General features: G+C 40.0%; 1 protein-coding gene across 2 annotated transcripts in view; it reads left to right on the top strand.

The window, feature by feature from the left end:
* The window catches only part of CA10 (carbonic anhydrase 10 (inactive)), a 308288-nt gene that overhangs the window by 137270 nt on the left and 147859 nt on the right, over positions 1–23159 (top strand). The gene's annotated exons all lie outside the window — the stretch shown is intronic.

Raw genomic sequence — 23159 nt, 5'->3', positions numbered from 1 at the left:
GGGCCCCTGTGTCCTTGCCCAAACTCAAAAAAGCCTATGAAAAAGGTACCAGGGGCATCTCATGGGGCCCCCTACTGACCCCAGGCCCTCGAGCAGTGCCCGAGTTTCCAAATGGTCAGTCTGCCCCTGGTCCTAAGGACAAAGAGTGGAAATTTTCCCCAGAGGGGGCACAGACAGCAATAAGAGCAAAGGCTATGTCACCAGCACACCAGGGATCTCCAAAAAGGGTCCAATGCATTATTTGATGATCACATCACAGCAAAAAACAGCAGAGTTTCGGGTCCACCCAGGACCCCTTCATCAGGCATGTGATGCTAGTCACATACCTGATGAAGGGGTTCTGTGTGACCCTGAAACACTGCTGTTTTTTTTGCTGTGGTATGATTCAAACAAATCCTTGGACCACTTTTAGACATCCCTGGTGTGCTGGTGACATATCCTTTGCTCTGAGTGTTTCCGGTCTCCATCCAGCGATCACCGCAGCACCTACTTACCTGACAGCCATTTCCAGGAATGTGTGTGCTATGTACTATTTCTCTGGACAGACATCAATAAGGACCTCTGGATGGATTCTAACTCCTCCAAAACTAAATTATTTTTACTTATTTTTGCTATATAGGCATGGATTTTTTTTCAGCGGGAACGCAGTTCTGGCACCTCTAGCACTGAATGTATGTAATGACAAGGAGAGTTGGGGTGTGCTGGAAGGTCTATGGATGGTGGCTGCTGGGGGGTCTATTGTTACTGGAGGGTATCTATTTTGCATGATGGTCTATTGTTGCTGTGGAGGTCTGTTGTTGCTGGTGGGGGATTTATTGTTACTGAAAGGGATCTACTGTTGAGGGAGGGGTGTATTGTTGGCTGCTGGAGAGTCTATTGATGCTGGCTGCTGTGGGATCTGTTGTTGCTCTTGGGGTTCTATTGTTGCTGGTGTGGTATTTTGTTGACAGGGTCCATTGTTGCTGGGGGGATCTATTGTTGCTGGAGGGGTGATCTATTGATGCTGGCTGTGGGGGATCTATTTTATTGCTTTTCTTGTTATCATTAACACCTTCCATATACATTACTTAGCACCACAAAATGATAATCTGCTCCGTATTCTCTATAAGGATCTGCACCGGGCGGTAGGTAGGGGGTTGAACCAAGGGACGGTGCTCGGAGGTGGGTAGGGGGCGGAGACAAGAAGTGATTCAGAAGGGGATAGTTCTCTGAGAAAAATGCCCTGTATATAGATAATATTCTGTCTTAAAGACTAACTCAACTTTTGTAGGGAAAACAACCCTCTGGGTGATCTATGTGCATTGCAGGACTTTTGACACACTTTGCTGCAGATTCCTACCTTTTGATATCCTGAAGAAATTGCTGTTTGTGCCCATGTGCAGAGTGAATCTGTATAGGATAATTAATCAGCTGCTGCACCTGCAGGGTGCTAAGGAAAGTGTCAGGGTCTGCATCCCTATGGAAGTGATTTCCCTTTGGGAATATCTCACCAAAAATGACATTTACTGTTGCAGGGGATGCTCAAAATCTGACTTGGCCTCTGGGCGATCTATGTACATTGCAAGGATTTTAACAAGCTTTGTTGCAGATTGCTACCTTTTGTTATTCTGAAGACGTAGATGTTTGTTTGCCTGTGTCCATGTGTGGAGTGAATCTGTATGGGAGTGACTGATTGATAATTAATCAGCTGCTTCTCCTGCAGGGCACTAATGAGGAAAATTACAGGGTCTGCATCCCTTTACCCTCAGTACACATCTGTGCGGGTGGTGCCGCTGCAGGACCTGCCCAAATGCTTGCATCTGCACCCACACAGAGAAATGCGGGACGTGCAGGCGGGTGCTATTGATTCTAATGGCATGCCGCCCGCACTAGAAATCACAACCGTACTGGGAACCTTGGCTGCGATTTCCAAAGTAGTGCAGGGACTTCATCCCTGTGTGTCCCGGGGTACAGGAGTCCATTCAAATGAATGGGCTCTCGTGCCTGCACAAATCGCAGCCCACTCAACTGCACAGATATGAACCAGGGCTAAGACATGATTTTACATAGGGAGTATTTTACTAAAAATGACATTTCTGTTGCAGGGGATGCCAAAAATCTACCTTATATCTTAGTGCAGACTTCTGAGAAAATCAATGAGCCAATCACACAAGCAGGAAATGACATTTTTGGGGGCATTCCATACACCATCTGTGTGCAGACCACCTCCATATTGCCATATTGTATATTACAGCAAACTACAGCGTTGCAAATTGAAAAGGAAACATCATTTTTAATAACAATCAATTAGAATATGACTTGTGCAGCAATTGTATATGCTATATTATTTTTTTTGCTATTTTTTCCTATGAAAGTAGAGCAGCCATTGACATTTCTGAGTATTGGATAGTGCAGGTTTATTCTGTATTTTTCATTCATTTTATCTTTATTTTGTTTTCAGGGCCAAACAAGCCCAGATCTCAGGTCTAAAAACCAACATAGCTTATTTTATGTATTCTGATGCTGTAAAATACAATTGCGTTTGAAATCCTTGAAATATCCTTCTTATGCTGTTGCGCGGACTTTGGCAAAATAATCTTTTTGTCCTCCAAGCGGCATTTTTCACAAACGACCCTGTCTAAATGGGAGGGCCATTCACCTAATCTCAGGCTGTCACATCTGCCTTTGACAGATGCAGTCACATACATTACCTTGGTATCAATTGCGTGTATCTCACATTGCAGCCTATTTATCTTCCAAAGTGAGTCCCTTCATTCCAGGTTTCATCACTTTAATCCTGACTTGCGGTTTAACTCTGGATGGTAACGGCTCAGCCACACTGACTGGCAGCCATACATGATATACTACATTGTGACCTCATCAAGATCGGATACGGCAATGCTAATCTTCACCCAAATATGTTGTATATTGTTGGGAATTATATAGAAAATGTCTGGGACCAGGTAAAAAAAATATATATATACATATATATATATATATATGTATGTATATATGTGTGTGTGTGTGTGTGTGTATATATATATATATGTGTGTATGTATATATATATATATATATATATATATATATATGTGTGTGTGTGTATGTATATACAGTTGCAAGAAAAAGTATGTGAACCCCTTGGGATTACGTGGAGTTTTGCATGAATTGGGCATAAAATGTGCTCTGAACGTCATCTAAGTCACAACAATAGAAGAACACAGTCTGCTAAACATAATACTACACAAACATTAGATGTTGCCATGGTTTAATTGCACATAACATGTAAACATTCACAGTGCAGGGAGGAAAAAGTATGTGAACCTTTGGACTTAATAACTGGTTGACCCTCCTTTGGCAGCAATAACTTCAACCAAATGTTTCCTGTAGTTGCAGATCAGACCTGCACAGCAATCTGGAGTCATTTTGGACCACTCCTCTTCACAAAACTGTTTCAGTGTAGCAATATTCTTGGGATGTCTGGTGTGAATCGCTCTCTTAAGGTCATGCCACAGCATTTCAATCGGGTTGAGGTCAGGACTCTGACTGGGCCACTCCAGAAGGCGTATTCTGTGCTGTTGCAGCCATTGTTTTGTTGAATTACTTGTATGCTTTGGGTCATTGTCCTGTTGCATCACCCATCCTCTGCGGAGCTTCAGTTGGTGGACAGATGGTCGTACGTTTTCCTGCAAAATGTCTTGATAAACTCTGGAATTCATTTTCCCATCAATGACAACAATCCATGCAGGCCCTGAGGCAGCAAAGCACCCCCAAACCATGATGCTCCCTCCGCCATGTTTTACAGTGGGGATGAGGTTTGATGTTGGTGTGCTGTGCCTTTTTTTCTCCACACATAGTGTTGTGTGTTCTTCTCAAACAACTCAATCTTGGTTTCATCTGTCCACAGTATATTTTGCCAGTAGTGCTGTGGAACATCCAGGTGCTCTTTTGCAAACTTCAAACGTGCTGCAATATTCTTTTTGGACAGCAATGGCTTCCTCCGTGGTGTCCTCCCATGTACTCCATTCTTGTTTAATGTTTTCCTTATTGTAGATGTGTCCACAAAAATGTTAGCATGTGCCAGAGATTTCTGTAGGTCTTTAGCTGACACTCTGGGATTCTTCTTTACCTCATGCAGCATTCTGCGCTGTGCTCTTGCAGTCATTTTTACAGGACGACCAAGCCTAGGGAGAGTAGCAACAGTGCTAAACTTTCTCCATTTGTAGACAGTCTGTCTTATCGTGGACACATGAACATCAAGGCTTTTGGAGATACTTTTGTAACCCTTTCCAGCTTCATACAAGTCAACAATTCTTGATCGTAGGTCTTCTGAGAGCTCTTTTCTGCGAGGCATGGTTCACATCAGACAGTGCTTCTTGATACCAGTAAACCCAAAACAGGTGTGTGTTTTTTAAGGGCAGGACAGCTGTCAGCAACATATCCAATATCATCACACTGATTGGAGTCAAGGTTGGCTCACTCCTGGCTCCAATTAGCTCTGGGAGAAGTCATTAAGCTAGGGCTTCACATACTTTTTCCTTCCTGCACTGTGAATGTTTACATGTTATGTGCAATTAAACCATGGCAACATCTAATGTTTGTGTTGTATTATGTTCAGCAGACTGTGTTCTTCTATTGTTGTGACTTAGATGACGTTCAGAGCACATTTTATGCCCAATTCATGCAAAACTCCACGTAATCCCAAGGGGTTCACATACTTTTTCTTGCAACTGTATATATATATATATGTGTGTGTGTGTGTATATATATATGTATATAGCAGCACAGTGGCTAAATGGTTAGCACTTCCGCCTGGCAGTATTAGGGTCGTTGGTTCGAATCCCAGCCACGGCACCTCCTGCCTGGAGTTTGCATTTTCTCCCTGTGCCTGCGTGGGTTTCCTCCGGGTGCTCCGGTTTCTTCCCACACTCCAAAGACATGCTGGTAGGTTAATTGGATCCTGTCTAAATTGGCCCTAGTATATGAATGTGAGTAAGATTGTGCCCCTTGAGGGTTAGGGACTGATGTGAATGTACAATATATATGTAAAGCGCTGTGTAAATTGACGGCGCTATATAATTACCTGAAATAAATAAATATATATACTCGCATTAAACCTCTGTTCATACTAATGGGTTTTCAACTGTGTTTGCCGACACACTGCCATGCACAACAATGGAAATCACATTATTCTTCATGGTGCATCAAAAAATGTGTTTAAAAATGGGCTTGAAAAATGCATGATTATGCAGCAGTGCTATTGTGAACCAAGGCTCCTGACCCTCTGTCTGGACAGTGCTGTTTGGCCCTGTGCTGGTCACATGCACCCTTCCAAATAGAACAAAATCTCTCTAGCAATACACACCAAACTGAGCATGTGCAGTATGCCCGCATGCAGAAGGGGAGGATCAGAGAAGTCAGGATCAAACAGCCTTTTTACACAATGCAGAGGTTTAACCCCTTAGGTTCCACAGTGAGTATAACCAGCATGCTTTACTGCATATACAGACTGATTGTACTGTTGTGGGTTTAGTAACACTTTAATAGGGACTGGTTTACGTGCTCTTTTGATGCACTGAGAAAATGTGTTTTAGCACTGCAAACGTACACAGATGTGACTGGGCCCTTTGTGTTGTTAGCCTTACTTTGTAATAATAATAATAATAGTAATAATGGACTCATGTGTTGTGGCTGCAGTTTGCAGTACTGTGGCTGATCGATTCCCCTATATCCATGTATTCATTCACCTAGCTTGTCCCTTATTCACTAAAGCGACTATTCACTAATTGTTCTGGGTCATAAAGTGTACAATCCATACCTGCTATTTCCTCCCTGTTACATCACAAATATGGGAGTGCTAATGTGATGAAAGACCGCATGGTGATCTCTTTGTTAATTGTTCTGCCTGCTTGTGTCTGCGTCAGATCTAATTACTCTATAGCTCTCACCTGTAGAGCACTAGACTGAAGGACACAGGGAAAATGGGATATGTACTTTCTTCACAGGAAGTGTCAGTGCTCACACTACAGACAGAGGCCATGTATTAACCTCTTCCGGGCATTGCAAATGTCTCATGTTTGAACACAAGTGTTTCTCCGATGATCCTCCATCCAGAGCAGAGACACGCTAAGACATAAATAAAGAGAATTAATTAATTCATTAATTAATTAATGAAAAGAAAAGAAAAGGAAAAAATGCAGAAAATGCTACCACCATGCTTAGGACTGGTAAGTTGCAATATATTAAAATTGTGTTTTAAGATTTAATACTATGTTCAAGAATCAAAATTCAAAGATGATTATATAGATAGATAGACAGATAGATAGATAATAGATAGATAGATAGATAGATGATAGATAGATAGATAGATAATAGATAGATAGATAGATAGATAGATAGATAGATAGATAGATAGATAGATAGATAGATAGATAGATAGATATGGAATAGATAGGAGATAGATAGATAGATAGATAGATAGATAGATAGATAGATAGATAGGAGATAGATAGATAGATAGATAGACAGATAGATAGATAGATAATAGATAGATAGATAGATAGATAGATAGATAGATAGATAGATATGGAATAGATAGGAGATAGATAGATAGATAGATAGATAGATAGATAGGAGATAGATAGATAGATAGATAGATAATAGATAGATAGATAGATAGATAGATAGATAGATAGATAGATAGATAGATAGATAATAGATAGATAGATAGATAGATAGATAGATAGATGATAGATAGATAGATAGATAGATAGATAGATAGATAGATAGATGTATCTTAAATCTCTAAAACTGAGAATTCCAATTTTAATTCCTCTATTTCTGACTTTTTCAGTTTCGGGAGAATTAGTTGGAAGACCTTCTTTTAGATTTCTGACCTTTTCTGGTTGATTTTTGAAAGGTAACTAAGCTTTTCACTTAGTAGATGAATTTTCACTTTGCAAAAGGAATTTTCCCTTAGCTTAGTGAATGTGGTGAAGCTCTGATGACGTCCATCATCCAATCATGTACAAGCAAAATCTTTTTTTAATTTTTTTTTAATTTTCCTTTCACGTGAGTTGGGTACTATTTGCAAAATGAATTTTCTCTGCATTTACTAATTAAAAATTCACTAGCTAAGCAGACATGCATTTTTCCTTTAGTTAACCGACCACAATATCTCAAATGTCTAATTAACTGAAAATTGTGATTTCTACTTTGGAATTAGCAGCTTTACCCCAGAATTTTAGTGTATTGATGTCTAATTGTCTTGCAGTTATGATTATTGTCTTGAGTTGGACAAACACACCTATAGGTGATCCCTTTATTTTCAATATGGCATTTTCATTTAGGTGACATTCACATCTGAGTGTAGCGACGCGTTTTAGCACATTTTTTGGAGCAATTTTTGTGCAACAGTCCATTGACTTAAACAGTCTGTCACGCAACAAACTCACCGAAGAAGTACCACGTTTTGCCACTGAGCCGAGCATGTTTGCTTTTCCTATACAAAAATCCAGCTTATGTAAGAGGTTTTCATTTTCCTTAGAATTAAAAGGCTTTGAGAATGATTTGCTAAAGTTTTCAAGAGAAATGAGGAATTTGCTTTTCACATAACCAGACAACTGAACTGATTTTATTGAGTGAAGATTCTCAACTCCTTAAGGGTTGGGTCACACCATAGAAATGCAGTATAGATGAGTTCCAGATATGTTTCTGCGTGCTTGTTTTTGATGTGTTTTTGATGTGTTCTGGTGCGGTTTTGATGCATTTGGTGCACTTTTCCCTGCTTTTTTTGTTACCTTAAATAAGGACACGTGTGTTTCACTGCGTTTTTGGTGCGTTCCCAGTGCATTTTTTGTATGTGTTTTACCGCGTTTCAGTAAAGTTCAGTGCAGAAAAAAATGCAACACGTTCTACTTTTGTTTCTGGAACTGAAATTGACCACACTGGTGTGAACTATACCATTGGAAGCTATATAACCTACTATCCATGCATTTTTGATGCAGAAAAAAATTGCACTGGATTGCATGTGGTTTGAACCGGCACTTAGGGTTTGTTAATATTTGCATTGTCTATGAAAAACAATCCGTGGTTGTTCATTTATCACAGAGCAGCAAGGGGGCTGCTAACAGGCATTGAGGGGGTAATACTGCTACCCAGGGCTTTTTTTCTCAGAGAATAGGTGCAGGAACCCAACCATGCCCCCCTTCCTGCCAAACTGCATCAAATGGTGGGTGTGGCCAAACTGTAGTGGGAGGGTTTTAAAGGGGCATTAAATACCAGGAGTGTGTTACACACAGAGTGCAGAATTTAGGAGTACGCTGAGAGTAGAGTTCAGGAGTGCACTATGTACAGAGTGCAGGGTTCAGGATTATGCTACATATAGAGTGCAACATTCAGGAGTGCGCTATGTACAGAGAACAGATTTCAAGAGCGCGCAACACACAGAGTGCAAGATTCAGGGGTTTGCTATGTCCAGTGTGCAAGGTTCAGGGGTGCGCTACATACAGAGTGCATAGTTCAGTAGTGCACAAAGTACAGAGTGCAAAATTCATGGGTGCACTATGTACAGAGAGCAGATTTCAAGGTTTTGCTACAAAGTGCAAGATTCAGGGGTGTGCGATATCCAGAGTGCAGGGATCAGGGGTGTGCTATGTACAGAGTGCAGGGATCAGGGATGTGCTATGTACAGAATGCAGGGATCAGGGGTGTGCTATGTACAGAGTGCAGGGTACAGAGGTGTGTTATGTATGGAGTGCAGGGATCAGGGGTTTGCTATGTACAGAGTGAATGGATTAGGGGTGTGCAATGTACAGAGTGCATGGATCAGGGGTGTGCTATGTACAGAGTGCAGGGATCAGCTCTCTTTTACAGGGCCCCTACCTTTACATTCCCTATCCACATCACATTTCCACCCCCTGTTTTTTGGCAGCCGAATGGTCTTTTTCAGTGGGGATACAGTTATGCAACAGCAAGCCCAGCATTTGGTTTGCAGTGGCAGAGTAGCCCCATTCCCTGGTATAGGTTGCATTATACTCACCAAAAATGACAGGAGGAATCAATTTTACCGCATGCCACAATGCAAAGCATTGTGGTCACACACTTACACACTTGTATGGCTGCCTTTGCAGCTTATGGAGGGCAATCAGGGGGAGGGTGCAAAAAATGCAGATCATCCTTCTTTTTTTTACTGACCACCAACCACAAGTATAAACTAGGGCATAGCAAATCAGCCTGATTATCCCAGATTCCCACCTGTTATCCCAGATGTCTAATTATCTGAGAATTCTGACCTTTACCTTAAAATAGAAAGTCACTTCAATGATCCAGTCATGTGAAAAGCCAATTCCTCTTCACTTTGCAAACCCAGCCATGTGCAGGTGACATCATGGAACAGGGAATTGCTTTTCACATAAATGAATAATTGAAGTGAATATTCACTGTTTATTGAGTGAATATTCTCAGCTCTTTTAGTAATTCAACCCTTTAATCTCAGAAATCTGATATGTTGATATTAGAAATTCTGTATATAGCCCTACAGAACAGATGATCCACATGTGCTTGTGTGCTTCACTGCAACCAGGACACAGGAAACTTTATTCAGAGAAAAGACAGAGTATACCATAGATGCAGCTACAGACTTATAAACACTGCCATCTACTGGTTGAAGAATATATCTCTACTGGATACTGATATATTTGTTGCATAAAATACATGAACACTGTATTTCAACAGGGAAAAAATTTTCTTGATCCATACCAATATACTGGTAAGAGTATCAGGGAACATGAGTCAGATGTCAATGACCATAATTACTCAACATGTTTCGCAAGAATATCGCTTTGCACAGAGCACAGAGCAGCCCTAATCCTCCTCTTTTCAGGTGCTTTGGGAAGCTCCAAAAAAGTGAGTTTTAGGGCCGGTTCACACTTAAGAAATGCAGTCCAGATGCGTTCCGGGTGTGTTTTTTCATGCACATCCTTGACACGTTTGTGGCGTTTTTTTATGCGTTTTTGATGCATTCCAGTTCATTTTTTCCCCTCTCATTTCTTCAATTTAAATAGGGACATGTGCATTCCAGTGTGTTTTTGACGCGTTATACCATGTACCAGTACAGATCTGTGCAGAAAAAATGCAGCATGATCTGCTTTTTTTTCTGCCACTGAAACGCACTGGAGCTGCAGGCACTAATATGAACTATGACATTGAAAACCATATAACCTACTTTCTGTGCCTTTTGGATGCAGAAAAAAAACTGAAATGCATGTAGTGTGAACTGGCCCTAGGAGCAGCAGTGTGTATGAGTCTTTATATATTTGACATAGTTACATAGTCTGGCTGAAAAAAGACCATCCAGTTCAATCATAACACAAATAAACAAGTTTTAATCCTATACCCACAATTGATCTAGAGGAAGGCAAAAACCCAGCAAAGCATGATCCAATTTGCTCCTGTAGGGAAAAAATTCCTTCCTGATCCCCTGAGAGGCAATCGGATATTCCCTGGATCAACTTTACCTTTAAATGTTATATCCAGTTATATTCTGTGTATCTAGGAAAGAATCCAGGACTTTTTAAAAGCAATCCACTGAGCTGGCCAGAACCAACTCTTGAGGGAGTTTATTCCACATTTTCACAGCTCTCACTGTGAAGAAACCTTTCCGTGTTTGGAAATTAAATTAATTTTTCTCCAGACCCTTGTCCTCTGTGATGACCTCAGGGTGAATAACTACACCGAGTTCACTATATGAACCACTGATGTATTTATACATGGTGATCATATCCCCCCTTATGTATTATACATGGAGATCATATCCCCCCTTATGGATTATACATGGTGATCATATCCCCCCTTATGTATTATACATGGAGATCATATCCCCCCTTATGTATTCTACATGGAGATCATATCCCCCCTTATGTATTATACATGGTGATCAAATCCCCCCTTTATGTATTATACATGGAGATCATATCCCCCCCTTATGTATTATACATGGAGAACATATCCCCCCTTATGTATTCTACATGGAGATCATATCCCCCCCTTATGTATTAAACATGGTGATGATCATATCCCCCCCTTATGTATTATACATGGAGATCATATCCCCCCTTATGTATTATACATGGAGATCATATCCCCCCTTATGTATTATACATGGAGAACATATCCCCCCTTATGTATTCTACATGGAGATCATATCCCCCCTTATGTATTATACATGGAGATCATATCCTCCCTTATGTATTATACATGGAGATCATATCCCCCCTTATGTATTAAACATGGTGATGATCATATCCCCCCCTTATGTATTATACATGGAGATCATATCCCCCCTTATGTATTATACATGGAGATCATATCCCCCCTTATATATTATACATGGAGAACATATCCCCCCTTATGTATTCTACATGGAGATCATATCCCCCCCCCCTTATGTATTATACATGGAGATCATATCCCCCCTTAGGTATTATACATGGAGATCATATCCCCCTTATGTATTATACATGGAGATAATATCCCCCCTTATGTATTCTACATGGAGATCATATCCCCCCTTATGTATTATACATGGAGATCATATCCCCCTTATGTATTATACATGGAGATCATATCCCCCCTTATGTATTATACATGGAGATCATATCCCCCCTTATGTATTATACATGGAGATCATATCCCCCCCTTATGTATTATACATGGAGATCATATCCCCCCTTATGTATTATACATGGAGATCATATCCCCCCTTATGTATTATACATGGAGATCATATCCCCCCCTTATGTATTATACATGGAGATCATATCCCCCCCTTATGTATTATACATGGAGATCATATCCCCCCTTATGTATTATACATGGAGATCATATCCTCTCTTATGTATTATACATGGTGATCATATCCCCCCTTATGTATTATACATGGAGATCATATCCCCCCTTATGTATTACACATTGTGATCATATCCCCCCTTATGTATTATACATGGAGATCATGTCCCCCCTTATGTATTATACATGGAGATCATATCCCCCCTTATGTATTACACATTGTGATCATATCCCCCCTTATGTATTATACATGGAGATCATACCCCCCTTATGTATTATACATGGAGATCATATCCCCCTTATGTATTATACATTGTGATCATATCCCCCCTTATGTATTATACATGGAGATCATAACCCCCTTATGTATTATACATGGAGATCATATCCCCCCTTATGTATTATACATTGTGATCATGTCCCCCCTTATGTATTATACATGGAGATCATGTCCCCCCGATGTATTATACATGGAGATCATATCCCCCTTATGTATTATACATGGAGATCATATCCCCCCTTATGTATTATACATGGAGATCATATCCCCCTTATGTATTATACATGGAGATCATATCCCCCCTTATGTGTTATACATGGAGATCATATCCCCCCTTATGTATTATACATGGTGATCATATCCCCCTTATGTATTATACATGGTGATCATATCCCCCCTTATGTATTATACATGGTGATCATATCCCCCCTTATGTATTATACATGGTGATCATATCCCCCCTTATGTATTATACATGGAGATCATATCCCCCCTTATGTATTATACATGGAGATCATATCCCCCCTTATGTATTATACATGGAGATCATACCCCCCTTATGTATTATACATGGAGATCATATCCCCCCTTATGTATTATACATGGAGATCATATCCCCCCTTATGTATTATACATGGAGATCATATCCCCCCTTATGTATTATACATGGAGATCATATCCCCCCTTATGTATTATACATGGAGATCATACCCCCCTTATGTATTATACATGGAGATCATATCCCCCTTATGTATTATACATGGTGATCATATCCCCCCTTATGTATTATACATGGAGATCATATCCCCCCTTATGTATTATACATGGAGATCATATCCCCCCTTATGTATTATACATGGTGATCACATCCCCCTTATGTATTATACATGGTGATCATATCCCCCCTTATGTATTATACATGGTGATCATATCCCCCCTTATGTATTATACATGGAGATCATATCCCCCCTTATGTATTATACATGGAGATCATACCCCCCTTATGTATTATACATGGAGATCATATCCCCCCTTATGTATTATACATGGAGATCATATCCCCCCTTATGTATTATACATGGTGATCATATCCCCCCTTATGTATTATACATGGTGATCATATCCCCCCTTATGTATTATACATGGAGATCATATCCCCCCTTATGTATTATACATGGAGATCATATCCCCCCTTATGTATTATACATGGAGATCATATCCCCCCTTATGTATTATACATGGAGATCATATCCCCCCTTATGTATTATACATGGAGATCATATCCCCCCTTATGTATTATACATGGTGATCATATCCCCCCTTATGTATTATACATGGTGATCATATCCCCCCTTATGTATTATACATGGAGATCATATCCCCCTTATGTATTATACATGGAGATCATACCCCCCTTATGTATTATACATGGAGATCATATCCCCCCTTATGTATTATACATGGAGATCATACCCCCCTTATGTATTATACATGGAGATCATATCCCCCCTTATGTATTATACATTGTGATCATATCCCCCCTTATGTATTATACATGGAGATCATATCCCCCCTTATGTATTATACATGGAGATCATACCCCCCTTATGTATTATACATGGAGATCATATCCCCCCTTATGTATTATACATTGTGATCATATCCCCCCTTATGTAATATACATGGAGATCATACCCCCCTTATGTATTATACATGGAGATCATACCCCCCTTATGTATTATACATGGAGATCATATCCCCCCTTATGTATTATACATTGTGATCATGTCCCCCCTTATGTATTATACATGGAGATCATGTCCCCCCGATGTATTATACATGGAGATCATATCCCCCCTTATGTGTTATACATGGAGATAATATCCCCCCTTATGTATTATACATGGTGATCATATCCCCCTTATGTATTATACATGGTGATCATATCCCCCTTATGTATTATACATGGAGATCATATCCCCCCTTATGTATTATACATGGTGATCATATTCCCCTTATGTATTATACATGGTGATCATATCCCCCCTTATGTATTATACATGGAGATCATATCCCCCCTTATGTATTATACATGGAGATCATATCCCCCCTTATGTATTATACATGGAGATCATATCCCCCCTTATGTATTATACATGGAGATCATACCCCCCTTATGTATTATACATGGAGATCATATCCCCCCTTATGTATTATACATGGAGATCATACCCCCCTTATGTATTATACATGGACATCATATCCCCCCTTATGTATTATACATGGACATCATATCCCCCCTTATGTATTATACATGGACATCATATCCCCCCTTATGTATTATACATGGACATCATATCCCCCCTTATGTATTATACATTGTGATCATATTCCCCCTTATGTATTATACATGGAGATCATATCCCCCCTTATGTATTATACATGGACATCATATCCCCCCTTATGTATTATACATGGACATCATATCCCCCCTTATGTATTATACATGGAGATCATATCCCCCCTTATGTATTATACATGGAGATCATATTCCCCTTTATGTATTATACATGGAGATCATATCCCCCCTTATGTATTATACATGGAGATCATATCCCCCTTATGTATTATACATTGTGATCATATCCCCCCTTATGTATTATACATGGAGATCATATCCCCCCTTATGTATTATACATTGTGATCATATCCCCCCTTATGTAATATACATGGAGATCATACCCCCCTTATGTATTATACATGGAGATCATACCCCCCTTATGTATTATACATGGAGATCATATCCCCCCTTATGTATTATACATTGTGATCATGTCCCCCCTTATGTATTATACATGGAGATCATGTCCCCCCGATGTATTATACATGGAGATCATATCCCCCCTTATGTGTTATACATGGAGATAATATCCCCCCTTATGTATTATACATGGTGATCATATCCCCCTTATGTATTATACATGGTGATCATATCCCCCTTATGTATTATACATGGAGATCATATCCCCCCTTATGTATTATACATGGTGATCATATTCCCCTTATGTATTATACATGGTGATCATATCCCCCCTTATGTATTATACATGGAGATCATATCCCCCCTTATGTATTATACATGGAGATCATATCCCCCCTTATGTATTATACATGGAGATCATATCCCCCCTTATGTATTATACATGGAGATCATACCCCCCTTATGTATTATACATGGAGATCATATCCCCCCTTATGTATTATACATGGAGATCATACCCCCCTTATGTATTATACATGGACATCATATCCCCCCTTATGTATTATACATGGACATCATATCCCCCCTTATGTATTATACATGGACATCATATCCCCCCTTATGTATTATACATGGACATCATATCCCCCCTTATGTATTATACATTGTGATCATATTCCCCCTTATGTATTATACATGGAGATCATATCCCCCCTTATGTATTATACATGGACATCATATCCCCCCTTATGTATTATACATGGACATCATATCCCCCCTTATGTATTATACATGGAGATCATATCCCCCCTTATGTATTATACATGGAGATCATATTCCCCTTTATGTATTATACATGGAGATCATATCCCCCCTTATGTATTATACATGGAGATCATATCCCCCCTTATGTATTATACATGGAGATCATATCCCCCCTTATGTATTATACATGGAGATCATATCCCCCCTTATGTATTATACATGGAGATCATATCCCCCCTTATGTATTATACATGGTGATCATATCCCCCTTATGTATTATACATGGTGATCATATCCCCCCTTATGTATTATACATGGTGATCATATCCCCCCTTATGTATTATACATGGAGATCATATCCCCCCTTATGTATTATACATGGAGATCATATCCCCCCTTATGTATTATACATGGAGATCATACCCCCCTTATGTATTATACATGGAGATCATATCCCCCCTTATGTATTATACATGGAGATCATATCCCCCCTTATGTATTATACATGGAGATCATATCCCCCCTTATGTATTATACATGGAGATCATATCCCCCCCTTATGTATTATACATTGTGATCATATCCCCCCTTATGTATTATACATGGAGATCATGTCCCCCCTTATGTATTATACATGGAGATCATATCCCCCCTTATGTATTATACATGGAGATCATACCCCCCTTATGTATTATACATGGAGATCATATCCCCCCTTATGTATTATACATTGTGATCATATCCCCCCTTATGTATTATACATGGAGATCATACCCCCCTTATGTATTATACATGGAGATCATATCCCCCCTTATGTATTATACATTGTGATCATGTCCCCCCTTATGTATTATACATGGAGATCATGTCCCCCCGATGTATTATACATGGAGATCATATCCCCCCTTATGTGTTATACATGGAGATCATATCCCCCCTTATGTTTTATACATGGTGATCATATCCCCCTTATGTATTATACATGGTGATCATATCCCCCTTATGTATTATACATGGAGATCATATCCCCCCTTATGTATTATACATGGTGATCATATCCCCCCTTATGTATTATACATGGAGATCATATCCCCCCTTATGTATTATACATGGAGATCATATCCCCCCTTATGTATTATACATGGAGATCATATCCCCCCTTATGTATTATACATGGAGATCATACCCCCCTTATGTATTATACATGGAGATCATATCCCCCCTTATGTATTATACATGGAGATCATACCCCCTTATGTATTATACATGGACATCATATCCCCCCTTATGTATTATACATGGACATCATATCCCCCCTTATGTATTATACATGGACATCATATCCCCCCTTATGTATTATACATTGTGATCATATTCCCCCTTATGTATTATACATGGAGATCATATCCCCCCTTATGTATTATACATGGACATCATATCCCCCCTTATGTATTATACATGGACATCATATCCCCCCTTATGTATTATACATGGAGATCATATCCCCCCTTATGTATTATACATGGAGATCATATTCCCCTTTATGTATTATACATGGAGATCATATCCCCCCTTATGTATTATACATGGAGATCATATCCCCCCTTATGTATTATACATGGTGATCATATCCCCCCCTTATGTATTATACATGGTGATCATATCCCCCCTTATGTATTATACATGGAGATCATATCCCCCCTTATGTATTAAACATGGAGATCATACCCCCCTTATGTATTATACATGGAGATCATATCCCCCCTTATGTATTATACATGGAGATCATATCCCCCCCTTATGTATTATACATGGAGATCATATCCCCCCTTATGTATTATACATGGAGATCATGTCCCCCCTTATGTATTATACATGGAGATCATATCCCCCCTTATGTATTATACATGGAGATCATACCCCCCTTATGTATTATACATGGAGATCATATCCCCCCTTATGTATTATACATTGTGATCATATCCCCCCTTATGTATTATACATGGAGATCATACCCCCCTTATGTATTATACATGGAGATCATATCCCCCCTTATGTATTATACATTGTGATCATGTCCCCCCTTATGTATTATACATGGAGATCATGTCCCCCCGATGTATTATACATGGAGATCATATCCCCCCTTATGTGTTATACATGGAGATCATATCCCCCCTTATGTATTATACATGGTGATCATATCCCCCTTATGTATTATACATGGTGATCATATCCCCCTTATGTATTATACATGGAGATCATATCCCCCCTTATGTATTATACATGGTGATCATATTCCCCTTATGTATTATACATGGTGATCATATCCCCCCTTATGTATTATACATGGAGATCATATCCCCCCTTATGTATTATACATGGAGATCATATCCCCCCTTATGTATTATACATGGAGATCATACCCCCCTTATGTATTATACATGGAGATCATATCCCCCCTTATGTATTATACATGGAGATCATACCCCCCTTATGTATTATACATGGACATCATATCCCCCCTTATGTATTATACATGGACATCATATCCCCCCTTATGTATTATACATGGACATCATATCCCCCCTTATGTATTATACATTGTGATCATATTCCCCCTTATGTATTATACATGGAGATCATATCCCCCCTTATGTATTATACATGGACATCATATCCCCCCTTATGTATTATACATGGAGATCATATCCCCCCTTATGTATTATACATGGAGATCATATTCCCCTTTATGTATTATACATGGAGATCATATCCCCCCTTATGTATTATACATGGAGATCATATCCCCCCTTATGTATTATACATGGTGATCATATCCCCCCCTTATGTATTATACATGGAGATCATATTCCCCCTTAATCTCCTCTTCTCAGTAGAGAATAATTTCAGTTCCTCTAATCTTCCCTCATAGCTGAGCTCCTCCATACCTCTTATCAGTTTGGTTGCCCTTCTCTGTGCTTTCTCCAGTTCTAAAGTATAAGTATATGTATAATATTTTAACTATACTAATCAGTCATTACCACAGCTGTTCCATTTGTGTCACATAGTTTTGTGCCTGGTTGTTGAGACTATGCCTTCCCATTTTGTCAAAAGAGAAGTCACTGAACCAGGGGCGGATTGACAACTCATGGGGCCCACCCGGGCAATAGGGGATCATGGGGCCCCTGTGTCCTTGCCCAAACTCAAAAAAGCCTATAAAAAAGGTACCAGGGGCATCTCATTGGGCCCCCTACTGACCCTGGGCCCTCGGGCAGTGCCCCAGTTTCCAAATGATCAGTCCGCCCCTGCACTGAACCCCGAGCTATAGAATGATGAAGGAAAGTCCGTTATGGACCATTCCAATCTTAATACTGCTGGACCGATTCAGAAAGGATTCATAAGGGGGGATATGATCTCCATGTATAATACATAAGGGGGGATATGATCTCCATGTATAATACATAAGGGGGGATATGATCTCCATGTATAATACATAAGGGGGGATATGATCTCCATGTATAATACATAATGGGGGATATGATCTCCATGTATAATACATAAGGGGGGATATGATCACCATGTATAATACATAAGGGGGGATATGATATCCATGTATAATACATAAGGGGGGATATGATCACCATGTATAATACATAAGGGGGGCATATGATCTCCATGTATAATACATAAGGGGGGGATATGATCTCCATGTATAATACACAACATAACGGACTTTCCTTCATCATTCTATAGCTCCTATAGGAATCCTTCTGAATCGGTCCAGCAGTGTTAAGATTGGAACGGTCCATAACGGACTTTCCTTCATCATTCTATAGCTCGGGGTTCACTGACTTCCCTTTTGACAAAATGCTACTTTGTAATAATCAAAGAGGTTGCAACTGAGAAAATGTTGACAGGCTATAAAATGGTTGAAGTGATCGATGCCTTGAAATGAATATCTTTGTGCTGTTTTGCAGAAACGATTCTACATCGAATGAATATAATTAGGCGCAATCATCCTCTTGGAGGAGACGGGATATAATGTCATCTGAGTGGTTAATTGCTGTTTGCTGTTCTTGTACACAATTATTTTTTATACGGTTCATATTGTTTTACCACCCTTCGTACAGCGAGCGTCCGGCTTAACGACACGGCGGAGGGCGCAGCTAAGCACAACTACGCGGCTCGCCAGGGTATAGAATCTCAGTGACCCATTTACATCTGCTGGCTCAACACTAATGGTCACATATAGCATCCACTTAAGAACACAAGATGTTATCTGAGACTGATCGTTACTTTAAAAGCAGAACATTAGATAGAAGGCACATGGCTACAAAGATATTATGTAGCAGAAAATGATGTAGTGTGTAACTTTATATGATTGTTTGAGTTTTCTTAAAGTGCAAATGTCCTATTTTCTTAGCTATACGTTGTAAAGTGGGTTGAGGTTGAAGGTCCTTACATTCATTTATGTGGTGGTGAAGCTACTGGGTTCCGACAACTAGCAGTGCACCGAAATTAAAATTCTGGGGCAGAAACCAAAACTGAAAAAACGAAAAGCAAAACATTTAACATTTTTTTATATTTAATTAATGTGGCAGGTGATTTTGCATTGAAGTCACTAGGGGGCATTTTTGTGTTGAAGTCAACGGGGACTCGACGTTTCATGAACATCTATGAGATGCAATTTTGCATTGAAGTCACTAGGGGGCGTTTTTGCATGAAAGTCTATGAGACGCGACGTTGCATGAAAGTCTATGAGACACAATTTTTCATTGAAGTCACTAGAGGGTGTTTTTGCATAACAGTCTATGAGACGTGACTTTGCATGAAAGTCTATGAGGCACGGTCTTGCATTGAAGTCACTAGGGGGCATTTTTGCATGAAAGTCTATGAGATGCAATTTTTCACTGAAGTCACTAGAGGACGTTTTTGCATAAAAGTCTATAAGACATGACTTTGCATGAAAGTCTATGAGGCACAGTTTTGTATTGAAGTCTCACTAGGGGGCGTTTTTGCATGAAAATCTATGAGACACTACTTTGCATGAAAGTCTATGAGACACGATTTTGCATTGAAGTCACTAGGGGCCATTTTTGCAGGAAAGTCTATGAAATGCGACTTTGCATGAAAGTCTATGAGGCACAATTTTGCATTGAAGTCATTAGGGGGCGTTTTTGCATGAAAGTCTATGAGACACTACTTTGCATGAAAGTCTATGAGATGTGATTTTGCAACTGAAGTCACTAGAGGGTGTTTTTGCACAAAAGTCTATGAGACACAACTTTGCATGAAAGTCTATGAGACACAACTTTGCATGACAGTCTATGAAATGCGATTTTGCATTGAAGTCACTAAGGGGCATTTTTGCATTGAAGTCTATGAGATGTGACTTTACATGAAAGTCTACGAGACAAAATTTAGCATTAAAGTCACTAGGTGGCATTTTTGCATGAATGTCTACGAGATGTGACTTTGTGTAAAAAAGTCTGAGACAAGATTTAGCACTGAAGTCACTAGAGGGCATTTTTTCATGAAAGTCTATAAGACAATATTTTGCATTGAAGTCACCAGAGGGCATTTTTGCATGAAAGTCTATGAGATGCTGCTTTCTGTGAAAGTCTATGACACGCGATTTTGCATTGAAGTCACTAGGGGGAATTTTTGCATGAAAGTCAATGAGATGTGACTTTGCATGAACGTCTATTAGAAGTGATTTTGCATTGAAGTCACTAGAGGGCGTTTTGGCATGAAAGTCTATGAGACGCGACTTCGTATGAATCGTTCACCATTATCAGCACCTTTTTTCCTATCAGCAAAATATTGATAACACTATTTTCAGTCTATATGTTTTGGCTACCAATATATCGATGTACACCTGAGGGTTAAGCCATTTCTACAGCATTATCAATATGGACCTGGGCCAAGGCCATAAGCAGGGAAAGAGCAGGATCACAGCTAATTTCTTGATATTAAAGATTAATTCCAGGTATGGATGTTTTATACATAGTCACATTGCTCAAACTTGGATCAATGTAACTATGTATGTATCATACCTGGCCGATGCCCCTGGAGGTTGGAAATCACTGAAGTAGACACCACTACTCTAGTAATCCCCACTAGCTTTTGGTCCCGCACCCATTGAACATAGGAGGTTGGCCACTTGGCACGCCTATGAACCAGATCATTCACGGGTTTAGAAGCTCCCCGCCTACGAACCAGATCATTCTCAGGTTTAGAAGTTGCCCGCCTAGGAACCAGATCATTCTCAGGTTTAGAAGCTTCCCATCTAGGAACCAGATCATTCTCGGGTTTAGAAGCTGCCCGCCTAGGAACAAGATCATTCTGGGGTTTAGAAGCTGCCTGCCTAGGAACCAGATCATTCTCGGGTTTAGAAGCTGCCCGGCCCGCCTAGGAACCAGATCATTCTGGGGCTTAGAAGCTGCCTGCCTAGGAACCAGATCATTCTGGGGTTTAGAAGCTGACCGCCTAGGAACCAGATCATTCTCGGGTTTAGAAGCTTCCCGTCTAGGAACCAGATCATTTTCGGGTTTAGAAGATGCCCGTCTACGAACCAGATCATTCTCGGGTTTAGAAGCTTCCGGTCTAGGAACCAGATTATTCTCGGGTTTAGAAGCTGCCCGCCTAGGAACCAGATCATTCTCTGGTTTAGAAGCTGCACGCCTAGGAACCAGATCATTCTGGGGTTTAGAAGCTGCCCGCCTAGGAACCAGATTATTCTCTGGTTTAGAAGCTGCGCGCCTAGGAACCAGATCATTCTCGGGTTTAGAAGCTGCCCACCTAGGAACCAGATCATTCTAGGGTTTAGAAGCTGCCCGCCTAGGAACCAGATCATTCTGGGGTTTAGAAGCTGCCCGCCTAGGAACCAGAACATTCTGGGGTATAGAAGCTGCCCGCCTAGGAACCAGATCATTCTGGGGTTTAGAAGCTGCCCGCCTAGGAACCAGATCATTCTGGGGTATAGAAGCTGCCCGCCTAGGAACCAGATCATTTCCACCAACATTAATACCTTAAGATAACAATACCAGTGGGATAACCCTCCAGGTGCAGCGATATCTTTCCACTTTCCTCATCTGTTCTTTTGGATTTTGCCTTCTTAATCTGTATTTTTGGACTAGGTGGCCTGGATCCCATCATTGTGTCCAATACTCACCGCTCTACAGATCTAAGCGGCGTGACAGTGGCAATCTTTTTACAGCATCTGTCACAATAGTTCTCTGTTTTTCTTCTGAGTTCTTAGAGGAATCAGTTGACTCAGGATGACTGTCATCTGTTTACTTCAGTGAAATTGCCGCATGAGTGAATGTAAAAAGAAAATACTTCACAAATGACACCGGCCTGTCACACCTTAGAAGTTCCGTAAAAGTTTTTTCTTTCATGTCAATGACTGATATGGATGTGTCTTCTGGAAAAAAAAAGTTGTTTATGGTAAACAACTGTCAAGGCTGTAACACTTGAAATGTTCATATGCTGTAAATAATTGTCAAGTTTAACTTATGTGTGAG

The sequence above is a fragment of the Staurois parvus genome, unplaced genomic scaffold, assembly GCF_062004578.1.
Source record: "Staurois parvus isolate SC_StPar_1 unplaced genomic scaffold, SC_StPar_1.0 ptg000003l, whole genome shotgun sequence".
Classification (NCBI taxonomy): domain Eukaryota; kingdom Metazoa; phylum Chordata; class Amphibia; order Anura; family Ranidae; genus Staurois; species Staurois parvus.
The sequence above is the reverse complement of the archived record's forward strand: the minus strand, read 5'-3'. Positions and strand labels throughout refer to the sequence as shown.